General features: G+C 38.6%; 1 long non-coding RNA gene across 7 annotated transcripts in view; it reads right to left on the bottom strand.

The window, feature by feature from the left end:
• Nucleotides 1-23,619, bottom strand: part of AGA-DT (AGA divergent transcript) — a 254,277-nt gene that overhangs the window by 226,103 nt on the left and 4,555 nt on the right. The window contains exon 2 of one of the 7 annotated variants that reach the window (XR_008524896.2): nt 1,785-5,970. The exons of the other annotated variants lie outside the window; for them this stretch is intronic. This is a non-coding gene — a long non-coding RNA (AGA divergent transcript). Of the gene's footprint in view, nt 1-1,784; nt 5,971-23,619 lie in introns of those variants that run through there. 7 annotated transcript variants of the gene reach the window in all.

Below are 23,619 nucleotides of genomic sequence, written 5' to 3'. Positions count from 1 at the left end.
AAAAAAATCTATGGTAAATAAGATGAGGCCAGGCATAGTGGCTCATGTCAGTAATCGCAGCACTTTGGGAGGTCGAGCTGGGAGGATTAATTGAGGCCAGGAGTTTGAGACCAGCCTGGGCAACACAGTGAAACCTCATCTTTACTGAAAATAAAAAAATTAGTCAGGCGTGGTGGTGCATGTTTGTAGTCCTAGCTGCTTGGGAGGCTGAGGCAGGAGAATCACCTGAACCTTGGAGGCAGAGGTTGCAGTGCACCACTACCCTCCAGCCTGGGTGACAGAGCCAGACTCCAGGTCAAAAAAAAAAAAAAGAAAGATCACGAAACTAACAATTGGTTTATGAGGTCTTTTTTTCTCTAAATGAATTTAGTTAGAAGCACATTCATGTGTTATATGCAATTACTAGAAAATTCAGCCAATAAAAATGTATGCAATTGATATATTCAATAGTATTTTGTAGTTACTAAAATCCATCAGTTTTGCTTTTTTATATATATATATATAAAGGATTATTAGTACACCAATCTTTATTATAATCTCTCAACCATCCACAGAAGATTTAAAGATGTGGTTTTGTTTTCCAGTAGGACAAGAAAATGGCGTTCTTTAATTAAAGGTCTATTTTTCAAATCAAGATGCTTTAGCTCCTGCCTTTGGCCATCTCTCTTTTGAAAAGGAAAGGAAGAAGACCCAACTTTAGAGAGTCTTGCCCTTTCTATCAAATTTATACTAACAAAACCACATCCAAATGGAAATAAAACTTTTTCTGAGACACTGGTTTCTTTAGCAAAATTAACCCTAACCAGGATAAAATATCTGCTCCTCATAACCATAACTAACATACCTCTAAAACATGTTTCATTGCCACCAAACTGAGTGAGAATTGCTTTGATTGCAGAAGAACCTGGAATTTCAATTAACCTTGTATGTTTTAAAACTCCCTTTACTTTTTTCTTCCTTAACCTTTCCATAGTCAATGATGCACAAGGACCCTATTCCTTATACAAAATAAAATATAACTATGCAAGAATCTCATTAAAAACCAATTGGTTGAGCTGTAGATTTGGTTATTTAAATTCAATCATAGGCTTCATATGGAGCAAGATGGATACTACATTTCAATAAGAATAACCTAGCACCCTATTACAGGGCCTTGATTTCTTGATGAGTGGCACTACTTGAATTTTGTTAGCTGATTAACAAAAGGTAAAGTCCTCATAGAAGGGAGAAAGGAGAGCAAGAAGGAGACACCCAGATGTAATGCAGAGTTAAGCACAGCTTGGGCTACATTTGTTTGGAATAAAGCCAGTTACTGGGAACTATTATGGCAAAGCTGTCCCTTGAGATGATCAGGAAGAAAACAGGTAGCCATGTGTATGGAATTACCTAGATACTTTTCAGAGGTAATTAAAAGTAGATGCTTCCTTTGTCTCCTTTTCTTTCTGTGCCATTAATGCACATTTCATATATGCCTGATGCTATGGATTAAACCCCCCAAATGAATCATTATAAGCAGTCCCTAAATTATAAACACACTTAGAATTCTAAATAATGTATTATTTGGACTTTGTAATGTTTCTTACAGAAACATTAATTTAAGTGGTGCTGAAGTAAGCTAATATGTATGCTATGTATTATAAAAAGGAAGTATTGAAAATTTATAACAAATTTTTTAAAATATTCAGTCATAAAACAAGTAGAAAATATACTACATTCTTAAATACATATAACTGTACAATAACAGTAATTAAATAAAAACACATGAAACAAATTAATAAACTGAATAAATGTTTTATCTGATTTTAATGATTATAGCGGAAGAAAGTAGTATTCATAATAAGTAAAATGAGCACTCCATTGACATTATAGAAACAAAAAGCCTGGCATTCAATGGAGTTTAAATGTTCTTTTTTAAAATTTTAACAAATACTCAGAAAATACCCATCACATGGTGAGGTTGGTTCTTTGCTAGGTTTTATGATAATACCAATCGTTAAGGAGCTCACAGTCTTGTTTAATAAACATTTTTTTTCCAGAATAATATCAACAAAAATTTATTTTTATAGTTAACTAACAAAATGCTATAAAGGTAATGTATTTGTTCTAAGCCCTTTTGTTCATATATCCATAAAGGAATTAAGCTTGCTGTCTTTGTATTTCCACCAATAATTCTCTGAAATGAAATTCTTTTGAAGGCATGCTATTATACTCCTAGCTTCTATTTTGTAACTTTTTCCAAAATGAACAAACATTACCTGAATTTGAAATGTATTGATTGGAAATGTGTTGACTGGCATAGAGCCATTAACATTTGTTAGCAAAATTAGATGGGAAATTTGATTTGGCTGCATTTCTGAACTTTCTCTTCATACATCTCTGCTGTTTGATTTGATATAAGGAGTATATGACTTCTAATTTAAAAAAAGAAAAAAAAAGAACAGAATCTATTGAGGCTGGCACCACCAACCTTATGTCTCAGATGTGTTTGAAGCCACCTTACCAAATATTGAATCTGGAGCCCTCCATAGCCAGGTGCCTTGTCACTTATCTTGACAATAGAAGACTTGAAGGGGCTTTGAAAATAGTCAACTACCTGGAGCTTGCAACAAAAATTGTGTGAGCTGGCACTTTCCACATGATATATGTAGTCTATGGTTTCTCCTGGGTAAACGTTAAGATAGTGATAGTAATAGCTAGTACTTACTGACCTCTCTCTATATGCTAAAACTCTTGTAAGGGCTTTATAAACTCCCTTAATGTTGAGCTTTCATGCATGGCATACAGTCAAAAAAATTTTGTTCTTTATCTGTCATAATCATTTTCCTGTTTCCTGTTGCCCATATGTTGAGAATTTTTTACATATTACGTTTCAGAATCACTCTAATTTTAAAAAGCATTTAGCCATGTACACTTAGGACATCTTTGACTTTTCTTATTTTCACTTTTTCAAAAAAGGACTGTTTCCACTTTTGTGTCACCATCATATGTATGTTCTTATTAGCACTTAATCCACTACAGAAAATCCTTTTCTGCTTAAAATAGCCAGATCAGTTTCTATTCACCAATCCAAAGTAAAATTTATTTCACTCTTTTTATTCTTTCTACATCTTTGTTTCTCCATTTTTTTCTCACCTCTCACTTTTTCATTATATTTTCTCTTAGTTTTAGAAAAGTAACATGGTAAAACATAGCATGCACAGCTCTTGTAGTCAAATGATAAGTTCAAACCTCAGTTCTTCTCTTCACAAGCTATATGACTCTAGACCAATAACTTAATCTGTCATACATCTGGTTCTTCACCAGGAAAATAACCCCCAAGATTATAATAATGAAATAATATTAGCACCTTAGCATGTTGAAAGATCCTACGACATGAATATGAATGAGATTTTCTGTTCCTGAGAAATCAATCTTTAGCTAGGAAGACTTAGCACTCAGACTCTCCTGACCACTGTAAGCCCACAGCCTCAATGCTGGAGTGTGATTTTGGACTCTGACTCGTCCTTATTCAAGTTCTAATTCAGGAGAAAGATTTGCAGCATTTGCCTTGGAGCTGCAATATAGCCATCTTGGACCTCTTTGTGAGTGATCAGTACCCAGACCTAAGCCAGGGATAGGCAGACAAGTGTGTGGAAGGTCTGTACCTAGAGCTTAAGTCCTGTATGTGTAGATCCATCCCCCTGGCTGAGAAAAAGAGATGGGCAAGGCTTCGATACCAAAAAGTGAAAGGATGCATGAATAAAGAGAGAAGTAGCCTGGGCAAAATGGTGAAACGCCATCTCTACAAAAAAGATAAAAAAATAAAAAATAGCTGGGAATAATGGCGCATACCTGTAGTCCCAGCTACTTAGGAGACTGAGGCAGGAGGATCACCTGAGCCCAGGAGGTCGAGGCTATGGTGCGCTGTGATAGTGCCACTGCACTACAGCCCAGGAATAGAGTGAGCCCCTGTTGAGAGAGAGAGAGGGAAAGAAAGAAAGAAAGAGAGAGAGAGAGAGAAGTGACTGGCCTTCAGCCTATAGGACAAGGATTTCCCACTTGCAACATTCTCCTAAGAAAATGGTGGATTCTGCCCCTCTAACAGAGAGGAATAATCAAAGACCCACAGCCAGCCAACTCACTTGAAAGTCCAACTGTGTCCAGTCCAAGCAGACACAGTCCTTCCTGTGTATCAGGAAGGAAGTTAAATGTAAAATATAGCAGCATAGGTAAGCAAGTAAAAGCAAAAGACTCCTTGACTTTTTGTTTTTTTGAGACAAAGTCTCCCTCTGTCGCCCAGGCTGGAGTGCAGTGGGGCAATCTGGGCTCACTGCAATCTCTGCCTCCCGGGTTCAAGCTATTCCCCTGCCTCAGCCTCCTGAGTAGCTGGGATTACAGGTGCCCGCCACTACGCCTGGCTAGTTTTTTGTGGTTTTTAATAGGGGATTTCGCCATATCGGCCAGGCTGATCTCGAACTCCTGGCCTGAAGTGATCGACCTGCCTCAGCCTCCCGAAGTACAGGGATTACATGTGTGAGGCACCACGCCCAGACGACTGTTTCTGGAAGGAAAGTCTAGGGTTGCAAATAGAACAACAGCAACAAAAGCCTTACAAACAGAGAATCCCATAAGCTACAATTAGCTACTTGTAGCAAATCCAGATCCCAGAACCTTGAGTAATCCTCATTTTTTTTCACTGAAAAATACTAATCAGAGAATGAGTTCCAAGCACACTATATGCCAGGTGATAATGTCTTAGTGAATAAGACAAGGTGTCTATCTTCATGCACTTACATGCTTGTGAGGAAGAGCACCAATAAACAGGTAAAGAAGCAAGTAATATAATTTCACATAAAAACTAAAAATATACAGGGTAAAAAAATAAGAGTCATTAGGTAGGTTCGTTGGGGAAAATATATTTGAAAAGGTAACATTTGAGCAGAGACCTCTTTGTGTGAAAGAATAGCTCATGCAAATATCTGGGGCAAGAATGATCTATGCTTTGGGGTGGAAAGGATCTGAGTGTGCTCAAAACACAGCAAGTAAGCAACTGGGGTGGAGATAGACAGAGAGAGGAAGGGAGTGGTGGAAGGATCCTAGAGTAGCTCTCAATCTTGGTTATACATTAGAAACTTCTGGGAAGCTTTAAAATTCCCTGTGCAGGCTGGGCGCGGTGGCCCACGCCTGTAATCCCAGCACTTTGGGAGGCCGAGGCAGGTGGATCACCTGAGGTCAGGAGTTCGAGACCAGCCTGACCAACATGGAGAAACCCCTGTCTCTACCAAAAATAGAAAAAATTAGCCGGGCGTCACGGCGCCTGCCTGTAATCCCACCTACTCAGGAGGCTGAGGCAGGAGAACAGCTTGAACCGGGGAGGCGGAGGTTGCAGTGAGCTGAGATGGTGCCATTGCACTGTAACCTGGGCAACAAGAACGAAACTCTGTCTCACACACACGTACACACACACACAATTCCCCGTGCCCAGCTAAAGTCAGTAGTTTTCAAGTTCCCAGGTGATTCCCCATGTGCAGTGAAGACTGAGAATCTAGGCCCTTCTGGGCCAAGTAAGGATTTTCGGCTAGGTGTAACGGGGTCACTAGACATTTTTATTTTGTTCTTTCGTTTTGTTTTCTGTTTTTTTTTTTAACAGTGGAGTGTCATTATCTAACTTATATTTGCAAAAAATAATTACAGTTCCAGTGGGCATGGAAGACAATAGAAACAAGTCAAAAGTAGAAGCAGGAACACCAACAACAAGCCGCTGTGGCCAATGTGGGTGAGAGATGATGCTGCAGGGACAAGAGGCAGCAGTGGAGGTGGTGGGAAGCAGTTGTGTTTGGAGCGTTTCATCGAGTCAAAAGCATGTGCTGATGAAAGGAGACAGATTTGAGAGGAGAAAATCAAGGATGACTTCTAGGTTTTAATTCTGAGCAATCGGATGAAGGTGAGGCCACTTACTGAGTCAGGTCGTAGGGTCTTCTAAACTTGGAGCTAGATCAATTTTGAGACAGAAACCAAACAAGAAAACGTTGTTGATTCATTATGCCTTGTCAAATGCAATTCCTAAGCATATGTAAACATAATTCACACTGCTTTTCTTTCCTCTGCCTGAAGGTATAAGTCATGAGGCAGAGAAGAGCTGGCATTTCTCTCTCAACGATCAGGGTAAAAAGTTGTGCATGCCTCTTACATTTTTGTAGGGATGAGTTGGAAATTGCTGTAGGTAATGACAGTTTCTGAAATGTTTGGATTAGCTTTTCTGGAGCAGAGAATTTGGGCTGGGACCGTGGGTTTATGATAAAATTATCATTTTTTCTTTTTTTTTGATCTCTGCCTACGGCATAGTCCTGTTAGACCTTCATGCTTAAATCTTATGAGCTATCACTTCAACTCTGTTTTGCTTTCTTGACAAAACAGAAGCTTTTATTAGGGAGATAGATGAACATATCAAATGAGCAAGGAAACAATTCCTAAAGAAAGAGGATTTCAGCATATGAAGGGAGTTAATCTCCCTTCAGGCAGATAGGTAGACATCCGAGAAATGGACAAAGGTGCCTTACTTACCTTGCTTAAGAGCAATGAGTTGTAGGTACACACACTACAGAAATGAATGCTTATGTCTACTTGAGAACATATGCAAACATACTAGTAACAGCTAGCCCAAATTAGAAACAATGCAATCAGTCAATACCACAGTGGATAAATAGGCTGTAGAACAATGTGCTACACAAGAATGAAAAGAAGGAACTATAACTACATGCAGTGTTGTAGATGAATTTCACAGATGTAATGTTGAAATAAAGAAGCCACACACAAAAGAATGCAGACTGTATGGTTTCATGTATGTGAAGTTCAAGAGCAGGCAAACTGTTCTGTAGCAATAGAGATAAGAAGAGGGCTTATTTTTGGAAGGAGGTAGAAATTAACTAAGGGGAGATGCTGAAAATGTTCTATAACTTGATCTAACTGGTGATTGCATTGGTGAATTTTTACATGTAAAAACTCAAGTTATATACTTAATATTTGCACACTCATACATACACACATGTATACTTTTATACTGTCTATAAGAAATATATATAAGCTATAGATACAAATCTAATATAACTTATATACTTCAATAAAAGTGATTAAATTGAAAATAATCTAAATGGTCCCAGGCTGGCCAACATAGCGAACTCACATCTCTACTAAAAAATACAAAAATTAGCTGGGCATGATGGCACACGCCTATAATCCCAGCTACTTGGGAGGCTGAGGCACGAGAATCACTTGAACCCAGGAGGCGGAGGAGGTTGCAGTGAGCTGAGATCATGCCACTGCACTCCAGCCTGGGTGACAAAGCAAGTAGCTGGGATTACAGGTGTGCGCCACCACGCCCAGCTAATGTTTGTTATTTTCTGTTGAGACGAGGTTTCGGCATGATGGCCAGACCGGTTACAAACTCCTGATCACAGGTGATCCACCCGCCTCGGCCTCCCAAAGCGCTGGGATTACAGACATGAGCCACCGCGCCTGGCCCAAATGATTTATTTTTGACTCATCAGCACTAGCTAATCAGAAAGGATACCCAGACTCTCAGAAGAGACACCAGCTTTTATGACACAACTGTGTGCACTGCCCAGACATCTCCTCTGCCTTTTATGAAGATGATAAAAGAATCCACTGAAGAAACTGAAATTCTTGGCAAAACAGAGGCTTTTATTAGGAAGACAGACTAACACATCAAATGAGCAAGGAAATAATTAGATGAAATGAAAACCTTCTACAATATGAAAAACATAGTTCTATACTACAAACAACAACATTTATATAGTGGGTTCAAACATATACACCTGAAGACTCCAGGGTATGTAGTCTTACCCACTCTGCTGTGCTTCCTTTGCACCAGGACATCAGGAATATGTTTTTGAATTTCCTCATTAGTAAGCCTTAGCCTTTGCTTGCACTTGCTCAAATACATATTTTTAAGCACAAGTCTGTATCAGCTAATTTACATGAAAGGTTTGCTTTTCTCATTTGACTCTGGGTATGACTGCATGGTGCTTCAGCTCTGCAGTTTCTTTTTCTTTTGAGATAGAGTCTCACACTGTCACCCAGGCTGGAGTGCAGTGGCATGATCACCACCCACTGCAGCCTTGACCTCCCTGAGCTGAAGCCATCCTCCCATCTCAGCCTCCTGAGTAGCTGGGACCACAGGCACACACCACCATGCCTGGCTAATTTTTATAGTTTTTGTCCAGAAGTGGTTTTGCCATGTTCCCCAGGCTGGTCTCAAACTCATGTGCTGAGACTCAGCCTCATAAAGTTCTGGGACTACTGGTGTAAGCCACTGCGCCCAGCCCCAGCTCTGGATTTTCAACTGAGCCCTGGGTACTGCATTTTTCTGAGTACTGAGTGGGAAGCTTGGGCCTTTAAAGTCACTCTGACAAGATCTCCTGCGCCTCCATCACTAGGCAGCCTCAAGTATGCCATGACACTTTCCATTAATCACCATTAAACAGTCTCTTCTACTCTGAGAATAGTGCCTCAAACAGCTACCATTTCATCACTTCCTACCCAAGATTTTATATGTCATACCTATATTCATGAGATGAGTTTTTAAGGTTAACTACTTCATTACCAATTCTCCTAAAATTATTACAATTACTTCACATCAGATAAATGAGAATGTTTATAACCAACAGATAAAAGAGGGTTATATTCAAGTATATAAAATCTAATAAGCCTCTTTGTGAAGAAATGTCTCATATTTAAATAACCTAACATTGACTGAGCGCAGCTGCTCCCGCCTGTAATCCCAGCACTTTGGGAGGCGAAGACAGGCAGATCACTTGAGGTCAGGGGTTCAAGACCAGCCTGGCCAAATGGCGAAACCCTTCTCTAATGAAATACAAAAATTAGCTGGGTGTGGTGGCATACAACTGTAATCCCAGCTACTCAGGAGGCTGAGGTGGGAGAATCTCTTGGACTTGGGAAGTGGAGGTTGCAGTGAGCCAAGATTGCCTCACTGCAATCCAGCCTGGGTGACAGAGGAAGACTCCACCTCAAAACAAATAAATAAATAAATAAAAATAAAACATAACCTAATATTTTGGGCTTCATCTTAACCAGATTTTCTTTCATATTATCCTCAATAGTTACTGACCTTGAAATGTCACCAAACCTGTTCAAAGGGATGAAGAATTTTGGAAGATGGGATGAAATTTAATAGTGACTTAGAATAAATTATTGAAGGAACCAGAACTTTTTAAACTGCTCATTAAGATCAAATGAGTTGTATACATAGGAAATATAGCCTGATAGAATGTAGATTTAAACACATATCACAAGTTTGCAATGTCATATCTTTGTATTAAAAAAATGATAAAGAGGTGTTCCATTTTGTTCCTCCGGGCCCTATTTTACCAATAATCTAGGTTTCATAACTTGGGGTGGACTGAGAAAATTTGGAACAGTCAGATAATAGCAATATGATGATTAAAGGATTAGTAATACATAGATTTGCACTTCCAAGATTAATTGATGCTTCATAAGACTTATCATTTTTGTAAATGTCAGGTAACTGTTTAAGATAATTTAGTTTTTGTTCAAAATGAAATGTTCTTTTGTTCCTCTTCCAAACGACTAGCAATGAGGTGACTGTGTATTTTTTTATGTTAAAATTTAGCTTAAAATCTTTCCTTCAGAGAGGATTATGTCTTCTATTAAATTGTAATTTTGATTATCACAATCTTTTCCCAGCAAGCATATTTGTTTGTTTGTTTTTAACCTAAACTAGATGCTTGGCTAGAGGAGTCTAACCCACGAATAGGCTAAACCCATGATTATCAAACCCATGTTGGTTAGAATTTAATTAAGTTTATCTGAGATATTATATAAGGATTTGAAAATACATTGTAAAACACCATCATTCAGCTCCCATAGGATGGTAATAATACTGGGTTTTTAAACTGTTTATTATTATGAATTTATACTAGTTGTACATATTTATGGGGTACATGTGATATTTTGATACAAGCACACAATGTATAACGATCAAATCACGGAAATTGGAGTATCCATCACGAATCAAGCATTCATCATACTGCTTTTTCTGTAATTCCCCAATGATTAAATAATCACCTTTAGTAGTTATTTGTATCACAGCCCTTATAATCAAGTCATATCAGTTTGAATGGTAGGGTGACAGAGCATCTACCTTGACTGTTGGTTAGGTTCAATAAAATTATAAAGGTGGAAGAAATGTTAGTGATACAGTATTGACCTTAACAGATACATGAGTTATGATAACAGTGACCAAGTGATTCTCTATGGCTTTGATTTAGGTCACAGAGTCCTGGAAAGATTTATTTATGTCTAAACCAAATCTATCTGTTGAGCAAAATTCTTCTTGTCCTGTCTTCAGGGTATACATGGATGTGGAAACTTTGTCCTTTGCTGTTTGGGATTTTTTTAAATGCATTTGATTACAATGTAGGTAACCCTCCTAAAGTCAAAGCTGCTTATGTTCTCTGTACTCTAATACCCATTTTAGCAGCTAAATTATTCTGTTGCCTTTCACTTCATCATCTTCAAGTTACTTTCCTTAAATTATTTGACTTAAAGAAAAATAATGAGAGGATTACTAATCTAGCATATTTAAAATATCCTCAACATAATCATTTCTTTGGTTGGTTGTTTAAGGAGAAAGAGTGCAGGTCGGTGGTGTGTGTGTACTTTCTGAGTCTCAGTTGTTTATGAGACACAATCAGATGTTATTATGTAATATAACATGACCTATTAGTTTGGAAGAAGTATAATTTAAAAGAAAATAATGTGGTTTCTGGAATTAGATATTATGGGTTGGTATTCTAGCTGTACTATTTGGGAGAATTTGGACAAGTTGCTTAACCTTTCTGGGTTTCTTTTCCTCACCTATAAAGCATGGATAATAATAGTGAGAGGATTAAATAAGTTAACACATGAAATACTCAGGATACTGCTAGGTTCTTAGTAAGTACACAATACGTGGTATTGTTCATCGTCATGACGTTATTGTATACATACATGACACACTGACATATTCAGGCTCCTCACATTTCCTAGATGGAAACCAAAACTCGTGGCAGAGTCAGGACAATGAAAAATAAGCCAAAAATCTCTTTTTTATTGTAGAAGGTCTGACTCTTCAACCTGTCCCTTAATGTGAACACTAATTGAGACTTGGGTACTGTCCACCATTCCCCATTTTTCCCTTACATTTTCCCACACAGGGATTATATTATATATTCACCCTCAAGTATTTTTATTTTTATTTTTTTCGAAACGGAGTTTCGCTCTTGTCACCCAGACTGGAGTGCAATGGTGTGATCTCGGCTCACTGCAACCTCCGCCTCCTGGGTTCAAGTAGTTCTCCTGCCTCAGCCTCCCGAGTAGCTGGGATTACAGGCGCATGCCACCACACCTGGCTAATTTTTTTATTTTTAGTAGTGGCGGGGTTTCACCATGTTGGCCAGGCTGGACTAGAACTCCTGACCTCAGGTGACCCACCCGCCTTGGCCTCCCAAAATCCACGTCTTGGGATTACAGACGTGAGCCACCGTGCCCGGCCTACCTTCAAGTATTTTTAAAATTCACCAACTCAGGAGATTCTTGCTCACCTCCCATTTTCAGAAGAAAGAGAATTCACACAAAGTGAACAGCCAAAGTTGCTGAAAATTGGTTTTCCTTACACTTTTCCTCCCAGTTACCGCCTTTTTGTTGTAAGGAAGAAGGGGCTATTTGCCATCACCGAAGGACTTTGGAGTGGCATGGTGAGTTCAGTAAAATTAATTTTTTCAGTCATATAATGAAACCTCTAACACGAAGTAGCAGCAACTTTCAGTTTTTCATTGTCTTCAATTCAATGTACAAAACCTTGTAGTAAAAAAAGCATGTAAAAATTATTTTTTAAGTATTCTAGATGAGAAGAGAATTAGTCTGAAATTTAACAACCGTCAACAGTTAAAATCTAAAAACAAGAGGCATAGTAGGAGTTTAGAACCTTTGTAAATTTAGAATTTTGGTAAACTTCTGTTTTCTCCTTGTTGTTTCTCATTTTTGACTAATAATTTCTGTGAAATCAAGGCCTGCCTTTCTATGCTCCACAAAGTTGCTTACATTGCTACTGTTAGCCCTAGTTAGTCCAGGGAATGGAGTGTAGAGTATGGGCACCTATAAAATTTAAAGGGTAGATTTCTTTATTTTCTATTCAATGTATTAATAAGATTTTTAAAACATATTTTGGAGAAATTGCTAATTAGTATATAATCCTGATGCCAATTCCAAAAAACCTTTTTTTTTTTTTTTTTTTTTTTTTTGTAGAGACAGGGTCTTATTCTGTCACCCAGGCTGGAGTGCTCTAGCATGATCCTAGTTCATTGTAACCTCAAATACCTGGTCTCAAGCAATCCTCCTACCTCAGCCTCCTCAGTAGCTGGCACTATAAGCATGCACCGGCTAATTTTCTTATTATTTTTGGTAGAGACACTCTCACTATGTTGCCCAGGCTGGTCTTGAACTCCTAACCTCAAGCAAACGTCCCTCCTCGTGCTCCCAAAATGCTGGGATTACAAGCATAAGCCTTACAAGCATAAGCTACCATGACTGGCTTCCAAAAAATATTTGTTTAAATTCTCTTTCCTCCACAAACACATGCAAAAGAAATATAATCTCCCTTCAGTTTTTCTGACAATATACCACTTTCAGTGGTTTATCTTAGACATCTCCAACCTTTACAAACAAGTCCTGAACTTAAGAGTTCTGCTTGTAGAATCCAAAGGAAAATAAACTGCCAAATCTGAAGGTTTGCATTTGAAGTTTGCATTAGTACACTTATCTCTGGATTCCGTTGATTCACATACTCCCCCTACAAGATTTTCCCTAAACACATTTTGAAAAGAAAATGTTGTCTTTACTGAATAATTTCTCTACCAACACTCACATTCACTTCTTAGTTTATTTAAATTAGCAATTGTGTCTGCCAGAAGAAAGTTCCATCTGGAGATACAAGGTTGGTTTTCCAGTCAGTAACCATGGGATAGAATTAATTAGTCTCTGGCCATACCACCCTGAACATGCCTGCTCTCGTCTGAGCTCAGAAGCTAAGCAGGGTCGGGCCTGGTTAGTACTTGGATGGGAGAATTACATAAATTAGTTTTGTTTTTGTTTTTTTTTTTTGAGACAGAATCTCACTCTGTTACCCAGGCTGGAGTGCAGTGGCATGATCTTGGCTCACTGCAACCTCCGCGTCCTGCGTTCAAGCAATTCTTTCTGCCTCAGCCTCCCAAGCAGCTGGGATTACAGGCCTGTGCCCCACACCTGGCTAGTTTTTTGTATTTTTGTTATAGGCGGGGTTTCACCATGTTGGCCAGGCTGGTCTGTAACTCCTGGCCTCAAGCGATCCACCCACCTCGGCCTCTCAAAGTGCTGGGATTACAGGCGTGAGCCACCGACCCAGCCAGAATGAAGTAAATTCGTTTTAAAGAAAGAAGAAACCATTTTACCTGTATATTGGCTAAATGATTTGATAGCTAACATACATAATATATACCATAACTCTATCTCAGTCATTACTTAATATATCCTAGTGTTATTTGCTTTAGATAAAATAATCCATACAGTGTTTACTAAAATGTTGCAGTAAGTTACAGTAAAAGTCTACTCCTTTGAAGATGTTTAACAGTAATATAGATTAATTCCATAATTGGGTAGTTATACACAAACATGCCTGAAGACACTGGAGAAGGCTCACTTTTTCAGGTTTTTTTTCCTTCTTGGACTCCATGATTAGCCACAGATACAAAAGGGCAAGGCAGGATTTTAACGTCCTTTCCTTGAAAACATTTGAAATCGAGAAAGAGGTGTGTCTAAGCACAAGAAACGACTGTTGTTAAAATGGTGTTGCTTTCGCGTATTTCACATATCTCCAGACATAATGATTCTGGAAATTAGGATAATTACCACCTTTGCTCTCCTACTCAGCTTTTATAGATCACCTGATTTTTCTTTTTCGTCGTCTAGAGAGATGTGTGAAGCCAGGCAATTTGACAGCAGATGGTCCCTGTACACATATAATTTGAAGAAGACTGAAGAAGCTTCATTCTCTTTAACTATTTGGTTTTATTTCATACAAAGAAAATGAAACAACAGAACAGTTTTTCATTTGGTTTTATTCTGGCAAATGCTATAATTGAAAGTGTAAAACCGATCAATGACACCTCTGGTTAAAATTTATTTCTGAGAATTATCCCGAAGGAGTGATTTCTGAGGAATAATATGCAGCCTTCAATTTACTTTATCACAGCTGGATATGAAGTTAAATCCCCAGCTGGAATTTAACCACCCAGAACCAGGCACCAGATGGCTTATCTGCACCTCAACCCGACAGCTGTGTCCTGATATGCACAGCTGGTCTTCACATTTGAATGACAATATTTAAATGATAACATTATGTAATGTAGAAAAATGTGTTTGGGTAGCACGGGTCTTGAAAACTAGATTGCACAGTTGCTCTTAATAGTAAACGCACAGCCTCCACGGCTAATTCACATTCCTTCTATTTGTGTTCATGGGTCTTGGCTGGAGATAAGGGTTTACTGCCACATGGCAACATTCCAGGGCCATTCATATTGTACTGCTGTCTATCCATAACGACTCTCCTGGGTACTCGCCATGTTAGATTTTCCTTCACATTAAAATAAGCGCAACAGAGTTTCCACTGTGAAGTGGGAGACTTTTAAAATTTTGCAATAATTAATAGATAGCACATTCTGCTATGGTGGAGGAGTTAAAAAGTACGTGACTAGAAGGCAGCTGCTGTGGAGATTCTTCAACATTGTTGGAATATTATTACTTATATCTTAGTTGAACCACAAATATCACCAGGTCAACAAATAGAACAAAATTAATACCAGAATTCAGCACTTTAAATTAAACACTCCGTGAAGGGCAATTCTGAAGGACATATATTTGAATACACTTCAGATACGAGTGAAAAATCTGACATATTTCAAATGTGAGATGGATGAATGAATGTGAAAGGGTTCAAGAAAATATATAGTGGCAAGTTTTCTATTTTCACAATTTGACAGAGATTCCCTATGCTGCTGGTAAAACTCTGACGCATGTATGCACCACCCCAGTGACAAAAAGAAAACTTACCTTAATGTATCTCCAAAGTAGTCATGGTGAGAAAAAAGAAACATTGTATTTGTAGTAAGGAGCTGTAGATACAGTATCTCACTGCTACTTTTAGTTTCTGTAGGTTTGGTCCTATCATTTAACTTCTATAAACCTCAATGCCTTCACCAGAAAAATGGGAGCTATAGATGATAACACACATGTGACTCTGTTTTGTAAACTGCTATGAAACAGAAGAAAGTGGTGTGACTCTCTTACTGCTTCTTGGTTCTCTAGGAGACTCAGTAAAGAGTAATTATCTTCCCCACCAGGGTTCTCAGTAAACTGAAATAAAAAATTAAGGAGTGGCACAGAGAAGACTGAAGACCACTTTCATAGTTAATAAAGGCTAAGTCAGAGGCCATCCCTTGCTTCGAGAGTCAAATGGACTTCCTAGCATTCAACCCCAGATTTACGCAGCGAGGCAAGACAAAGCAGAAGCAAAGAACGCAGTCCCTGTAAGCAGCTCCAGATCAACAGGAAAAAGGTCAAAGATGAGGCTGGCATGCCTGGTTTTGTCTTTCAAAATTTATCAATCAAAGAAGCCACTCAAAGCAAAGGAATAGAAAGACGGTGGTTCACTGAATACCCTCGACATGAAAGGAAATAGAAGGAGTGTCTTCCTCTAACATTCTTCAGCTTTTCTTCTTACTCCAGCTGACTTAAACATTAACGCTTGGTCAGTCAGGCATATGGCTCTCCTCTTTGGAGGAAGATATCATAATTGAGCAGGAGAGTCCTACTCCTACTTTCATGAAGCTACTCTCTCAATACCAGCAATCACTTCTGTGAGTATTTTCCTGAGTCCACTGTGAACAATATAGATTTTAGTCTCACAAGGCTCAGAAAGCTGCTAGAGTACACATTAATTAAATCAACTCCAAGGTCACTCTGTACCCAAGGCCGAAAATGTATTCCTCATCCTAAGCTATGTCCAGTCACATTGTTCAATATAACCAGGTAAAGTTCGGTGCTTCTTCTACACCACATATCCAAGCCATCACCAAGCCCTGTAGGTTCTTCCTTCAAAACCATTTCTTGGCCAGGCAGTGGCTCACGCCTGTAATCCCAGCATTCCGGGAGGCCAAGGTGGGCGGATCACCTGTGGTCAGGAGTTCGAGTCCAGCCTGGCCAACATGGCGAAACCCTGTCTCCACTAAAAATATAAAAATTAGTCAGGCATGGTGGTGGGCGCCTGTAATCTCAGCTACTCAGTAGGCTGAGGCAGGAGAATCGCTTGAACCCGGGAGGCAGAGGTTGCAGTGAGCCGAGATCACGCCACTGTATTCCAGCCTGGGCTATAAGAGCAAAACTTCATCTCAAACAAAAACAATGACAACAAAAATAAAACACCAACAAAACAACAAAACAAAAAAATCCACTTCTCATCACTTCACCATGAGCATCGCACCCCAGCAATTCCATTATGCTGCTTCAATTTCCTCCATGGGTTCTAAACTCTTACTATGCACTTGTTTAGTAGCTTAGATAAGTTCCATCAGAGTAGGAATTTTGTCTGTTTTATTCACTACTATATCCATGACACCTAAAAACATTCCTGATACATGGTAGGCAACCAATAAATACTTGTGAAAAGAAAAGGGAAAGGAGAGGAGAGCAGAGGAAGGGAGGGGAGGGGAGAGCAGTGAGGGGAGGGGAAAAAGTAAAAGAGAAGAGAGGAAGGAAGAGAGGCAGGGAGGGAAAAAGAAGTAAGGAAAAAAGGAAGGCAAATGAAAAGCAACAATTGTTAGGGTTTCTAAGGCTAAGTCCCCCTTATATTGAAAGACACCCTCTTCAATTTGTGCTTAAACCTACCTTTGAAGCCTAGAATACAACATTAGTGGTATATGAAAAGGGCTGTTATCATTTATTACAAACTCCTTATTTTCCAACTCCAGCCTGCACTTTGTCATTATCAGCAATACCAATAGATTTCCCATCAACCAACTAGACTCCCTCTACAGTAAGGGATAACCCTCACTTTTAGTGTTATAACTTAGGTGTTTTAAAATGATACTGAAGAAAGGCAAAAGACTGTGATTAATTAGGATTCAGCAATGTTAGGCTACTTGATTCAAATGGATCCCCATTCATGTTTCACAATCTTTTTTGTTCAGTTATTGCCCATCTTCGTAAGACCTTCCATAATAAATCTTTTAAAATGCTTCACCAATTTCTAGTCACCAATTCGATTTCAAATCTGTTGTAATCTTGGCAGGTGATTTTCACTACTCTTAGAGAAGATCAAGATTAGCAGGCATTAATCCCCCATGTTCCTTTAATCTCTTATTCTGAAAAATAACCATCTTTTTCTCCCAGATGGAGAACTGTCATTTTCCTTTCAATTTCTCCTTGAGCACCACAGTCATAATTCTGATGTTGAATGAGGCTTCTTTGGTCCTTGAGATCTAAATAAGATAGGTTTAGACTCTGAATTTATACTCTTCTGAAGTCCAAAGTCCTTTAAAATGTTTCTAGACATTTACATAGGTCTTAAATTTTCAAGCTCACCTAACTATCTGAGCTTCTGTTTCTGCATGTGCTATTCCCATTATATACCATGTGGGGTTTTGGGGCTTTTTTGTTTGTTTTTTGAAACACAGTCTCGCTCTATTACCTAGACTGGAGTGCAGTGGCCTGATCTGAGCTCACGGCAACCTCTGACACATGGTAGGCAGCCAATAAATACTTTTGAAAAGAAAAGGGAGAGGAGAGGAGAGGAAAGGAGAGGCGGGGAGAGGAGGGGAGGGGAAGGGAGAGGCTGAAGCAATTCTCCTGCCTCAGCCTCCTGAGTAGCTGTGATTACTGGCATGCACCACCACACCCAGCTAATTTTTTGTATTTTTAGAAGACACGAGTTTCGCCATGTTGGCCATGCTGGTCTCGAACTCCTGGCCTCAAGTGATCTGCCTGCTCTGGCCTCCCAAAGTGCTGGGATTACAGGCGTGAGCCACTGCTTCCGGCCCCACTGTATATACTATGTTGATCCAGAAGCGAAATCCAGATCCTTCAAAATTTTTTGAAAAAAAGAAAGAAATATTGTGAGTACTGGAGACTTTATTGAAAAGGCCAGGTGGCATCATTCTGATGATGAGAATAAAGTAGTATTCTACTGGGAGTGTCTGAGAAGGCTTTTGCCTTCTGGATGAAAAGGGAAAGATGTGGCTGATACCAGGTCCTTGTCCTTTTCCCCAGCTTGAATGTGGATGTATGTCTGGAGCAACAGTAGCTGTCTTGTGAAGATAAAGCAGCAAGTAAGTTCTCACAGTTTAGAGCTACTGAACCAATGCCAGCAGCTTTCTTATTAGGTGCAAAAAAGTAAAGCCTTGTCGCTTTAAATCACCATTAAGTTTTCTGTTATTTGCAACCGAAAGCACTTAAAGTTAATACAAAATTGCAGAGTTACCATGATCATTAACTCTAAACCTATGAAATTCAAGGGGTTTAATGATTTATGAGTTGGGTGCGGTGGTACACACCTGTTAGTCGCAGCTGAGGCAGGAGGATCGCTTGAGTCCAGGAATTCCAGGCTGCAGTGAGCTATCATTGTACCTCTGAATAGCCACTGCACCCAGCCTGGGAAACACAGCGAGACCCAGCATTAAAAAAAAAAAAAATTTAATCCGTGCCTTTATTCTAAGGGCCATCCAGTAATAAGAGCACCTAAACTACTGAGTGTCCTCAGAGCTTTGGGTGCAATTAAAAGTTAGTGGTTTCACAGCTACCCAATTCTGTGGTTAGTAGAAAATTATAAAGATGATAGGAGGATCAAAAAGCCTCTTCCACAGAAGCTACATTAGCTGGGTGTGGTGGCCCACGCCTGGGATTCCAGCTGCTCAGGAGGGTGAGGTGGAAGGGTTGCTTGAACCCAACAGGCAGAGGATGCACTGCCAATCCTCTCAATCTTGAGCCAAGATTGCACCACTGCACTCCAGCCTGGGCAACAGAGCAAGACACTGTCTCAAGCCCCTCTGATACATGAGGGGCTTCCTCATATCAGAGTTCTTATGATACCATTCTCTCAAACCACCTGACTCCCTGAATTTGTCCTGAATTTGGAGACCTGCTTAATCTCTAAATCTGCCCTGACTCTTGAGAAACCTTATTGTTAGTAACAGACAGAGCTAACTCTGCTCTGTCAGAGTCCTGAATTCCTAATACTGACCTTCACTCATGATCTAGCGTGATGCTATTTTAATTGCTACTGACTATCATATAAACTCAACATAGTATGACAGATTAATTCTGAAAAAATTCTTCATATACAAAGCCAAAAACTTTTACAGCAACAGAAATCAATGGTTAAGTAATTTCTGTGCATCATAAATAGATTTTATACATCCTTTAAAATTACATTGTATCTGCACATGGAATTTTTTTTTCAGAGATGAGGTCTCACTGTGTTGCCCCGGGCTGGAGGACCGTGGTACAAACAGCTCACGTGGTGAAACACTGAGCTTGAGCAATCCCCCTGCCTCAGCCTTCCATTTAATAGCTGGGACTACAGGCAGCAGTTGCCACCACAAAGTTAACTTAAAAAAAATTTTTTTTAGAAACAGAGTCTAGCTACATTGCTCAGGCTGGTCTCTAACTTCTGGCCTCAAGCAATCCTCATGCCTCAGCCTTCCCAGTAGCTAGGATTACAGACATGCACCCAGGTGCACATGGATGTTTATAGCAGCTTTATTCATAATTCCCAAAACTTGGAAGCAGCCAACATGTCCTTCAGTAGGAGAATGAATAAAATGTGATACATCCAGACAATGGAATATTATTCAGCACTTAAATAAAATGAGCTATCAAGCCATGAAAAGACATGGAGGAAGCTTAAATGCGTATTACAAAGTGAAAGAAGCCAATCTAAAAAGGCTCCATACTGCACAATTCCAACTAAATGACCTTCCGGGAAAGGCAAAAACCATGGAAACAGTAAAAAGGTCAATGGTTGCCATGGGTTAGAGGGGAGGGAGGGATGAATACGTGGAATAGAGGATTCTCGCGATACTCTAATGGAATATATGCCAGTATACATTTGTCAAACCCATAGAGTGTATAATACCAAGTGTGAACCTTAATACGAAGTATGGATGTGGAATGATAATGATGTGTACAATTTGTTCATCAACTGTAACAAATGTGCCATGAGGTCAGGAGATCGAGACCACCGCTAACGTGGTGAAACCCTGTCCTGTCTCTACTAAAAATACAAAAAAGTAGCCGGACGTGGTGGCAGGCGCCTGTAGTCCCAGCTACTCGGGAGGCTGAGGCAGGAGAATGGCGTGAACCCGGGAGGTGGAGCTTGCAGTGAGCCGAGATTGTGCCACTGCACTCCAGCCTGGGCAACACAGCAAGATTCCGTCTCAAAAAAAAAAAAAATATATGAACTATGGATGTGAAATGATAATGACGTGTACAATTTGTTCATCAACTGTAACAAATGTGCCACTCTGGTGGGAAGGCTATCATGTGTGGGGGCAAGGGTATATTTTGTACTTTCTGCTCAATTTTGCTGTGAACCAAAAATTGTTCTTAAGAAATGAAGTCTTCAACTTAAATGTAAGACCTGAAACTATAAAAATTCTAGAATAAAATCATAAAATCTAGGAAAAACTCTTTTGGACATTGGTCTAGGCAAAGAACTTATGACTAGGTCCTCAAAAGGAAATATGACAAAACCAAAAATAGACTAACGGGACTTCATTAAACCTAAAAGCTTCTGCACAGCAAAACAAGTAATCAACAGAGTAAACACACAACCTTCAGAATGGGAGAAAATATTTGGAAACAATGCATCTGGCAAAGGACTAATATCCAGAATTTAGGAGGAAATCAAACAATACAATGACAAAAACAACAAATAACCCCATTAAAGAATAGGCAAAGACATGAACACATATTTTTCAAAAGAAGACATACCAGTGGCAAACAATCATATAAAAAAATGTTCAACATCAGTAACCATCAGAAAAATGCAAATTAAAACCACAATGAGATACCATCTCATACCAGTCAGAATGGCTATTACTAAAAAAGAAAGAAACAACAGATGCTGGCAAGGATGTGTAGAAGAAGGAACACTTATACACAGTTGGTGGGAATGTAAATTAGTATAATCTCTATGGAAAACAGTATGGAGATTTCTCAAAGAACTAAAAATAGATCTACCCTTCGATCCAGCGATCCCACTACTGGGTATCTAACCAAAGGGAAAGAAATCATTTTATCAAAAAGACACCTGCATTCAAATGTTTATCACAACACTATTCACAATAGCAAAGTCATGGAACCAACCTAAATGTCCATCAGCAAACAACTGGATTAAAAATGTGATATATGTATATATACACACACACATCATGGAATACTACTCATCCATAAAAATAAATGAAATCATGTCGTTTGTAGCAATGTAAATGGAACTGAAGGCCATTATCCTTAGTGAAATAACTCAGAAACGGAAAGTGAAAAACTAGATGTTTTCATTCGTAAGTGGGAGCTAAACAATGAGTACACACGGACATTTAGAGTGGAATAACAGAAGACTCCAAAAGGTAGGAGGGAAGGAGGGGGTGAGGAATGAAATACTACCTTTTTGGTGCAACGTATACTGTTTGGGTAATGGGTACACTAAAAGCCCAGACGTCACCATTACTCAATATATACATATAACACAACTACACTTATACCCCATATCTATAAAAATAAAAAATTAAATAAAATTTTTTTAAATCTTCAGAGAACATGTTATAGAGGTTCTTAGTGGTTTTCTGGCGTATTGACAATATTCTATTAGTTTATATAAGTGGTGATTACATAGCTGTTCATTTTCTACAAAATTCTTTAATCTATTTATTTACATTTTATGCCCTTTACTGTATTTACATTGCACAATGAAGGTTTTTAAAAAGCATAAATTTTAATGATATGCAGAGGTCAAAGAGATATTAAATTAAAAAGCAGGTTCTACAACAGTGTGTATAATACCAAGATTTTTCACCAAACAGATACATATCAAAATGTTAAGAGGCTGGTGATTTTCAACAAGAGCTAGAGTATTTCAGAGATATTTGAAGGACACAAAAGCGTTTCTAAAAAATGAAAAAAATAAGCTATGTTATGTGAAAATCTTTCCTTTCATATTTTTATATGAATGATTGAGAATTAACAGACTATTTGTGTAGTTACACACAGGATACATGTGTTCATTATTTGGATAGTTTTCTAATACTCATTATCATGATCAACAAGTAGATATCATTTTAAATGCATAATGTACTTCCTGTAAGTCACTGTTAGTTTAGAAGTTTGCTTTTATTGTTGAATTTCTTTATTGAAATCAGCTGTCACATTACCTTAACAATGTCAAAGTCATTTTTTAAGTGGTAGGAAGACATCCTGACATCTACTCTGTTGCCCTAAGGCTTTACTATTGTAATGGATCACATTTATGATGACATCATAATGTTATAAACAACTATCACAAAAAGTAAGATCCACCATGTTTAACAGTCTACTATGTCCTTGTTATGAAAACTATATCACAGCAGTGGCCCAGTATTACAATTACACATTGAAAATATGTTGTACATAATTTATTTTGATAAGAAATAACTTAATAGGCCCACATTCTACTGCACAATCTTGGTCTTTATAAGTCACTAAGATGACTTTTAAAGGTTAAAAAGTCAAAAAAGTTTGTGATTAGAATCTGCTATTGATTTGACAAATGGTTTTGGGGGCATGACCCAGAAAAATTATTTCAGAAAAGAAGAATGCTCTCTTTTCTCATGTAGAGAATAAGAAGATGACACTTATTCCTGTATAATGACTCTAATTACATCCAGAATGTACAATCAGGTAGTAACATCAAATGTTCCCAGATTAATGTAGACATTGATTTAAATTAGAAACACAGTACCAAAGTGCTCTAACATCAGCAAAAATCATTACTTACAGTTTATGAAACTGACAAGAGCAAATGCCAATCAAGTAAATAGCCTATATTTAGATAACCTAGGTAATAGTTCAGTGGGGAGTTTTGAAAAAGAAATTATCATTTCAATACCAAGTCACACTTACAGCTTTGAACAAGTAGCAAAACATGGACATGTTTCTCAAATGGATTTCGCAGCATCAGTGCAAAAGCCGGAGGGGATGGCTTAGTTTTTTAAGTCTCAGAATTGAAATACACCTAGACTCCCTGCAACTACAGCATTAAATCCTCTGTGGAACCACAGCTTCAAATGCTATCAGGAGGGATTCAACTCTTCATTCTTCTGAGACTGATAAATTGAAAGCCATGAAGTTTAGAGGAAATAAGAGAGCCTGCAGCTAGCTGTCTGAAACTCCTCCACCCACCTTCAACACACACACATACACACACACACACAGGCTCTATTTGCAACGTCACTTAAGATTCCATTTGAGGCTTTCCTCTTG

Source organism: Pongo abelii, chromosome 3 (assembly GCF_028885655.2).
Source record: "Pongo abelii isolate AG06213 chromosome 3, NHGRI_mPonAbe1-v2.0_pri, whole genome shotgun sequence".
Lineage (NCBI taxonomy): Eukaryota > Metazoa > Chordata > Mammalia > Primates > Hominidae > Pongo > Pongo abelii.
The sequence above is the reverse complement of the archived record's forward strand: the minus strand, read 5'-3'. Positions and strand labels throughout refer to the sequence as shown.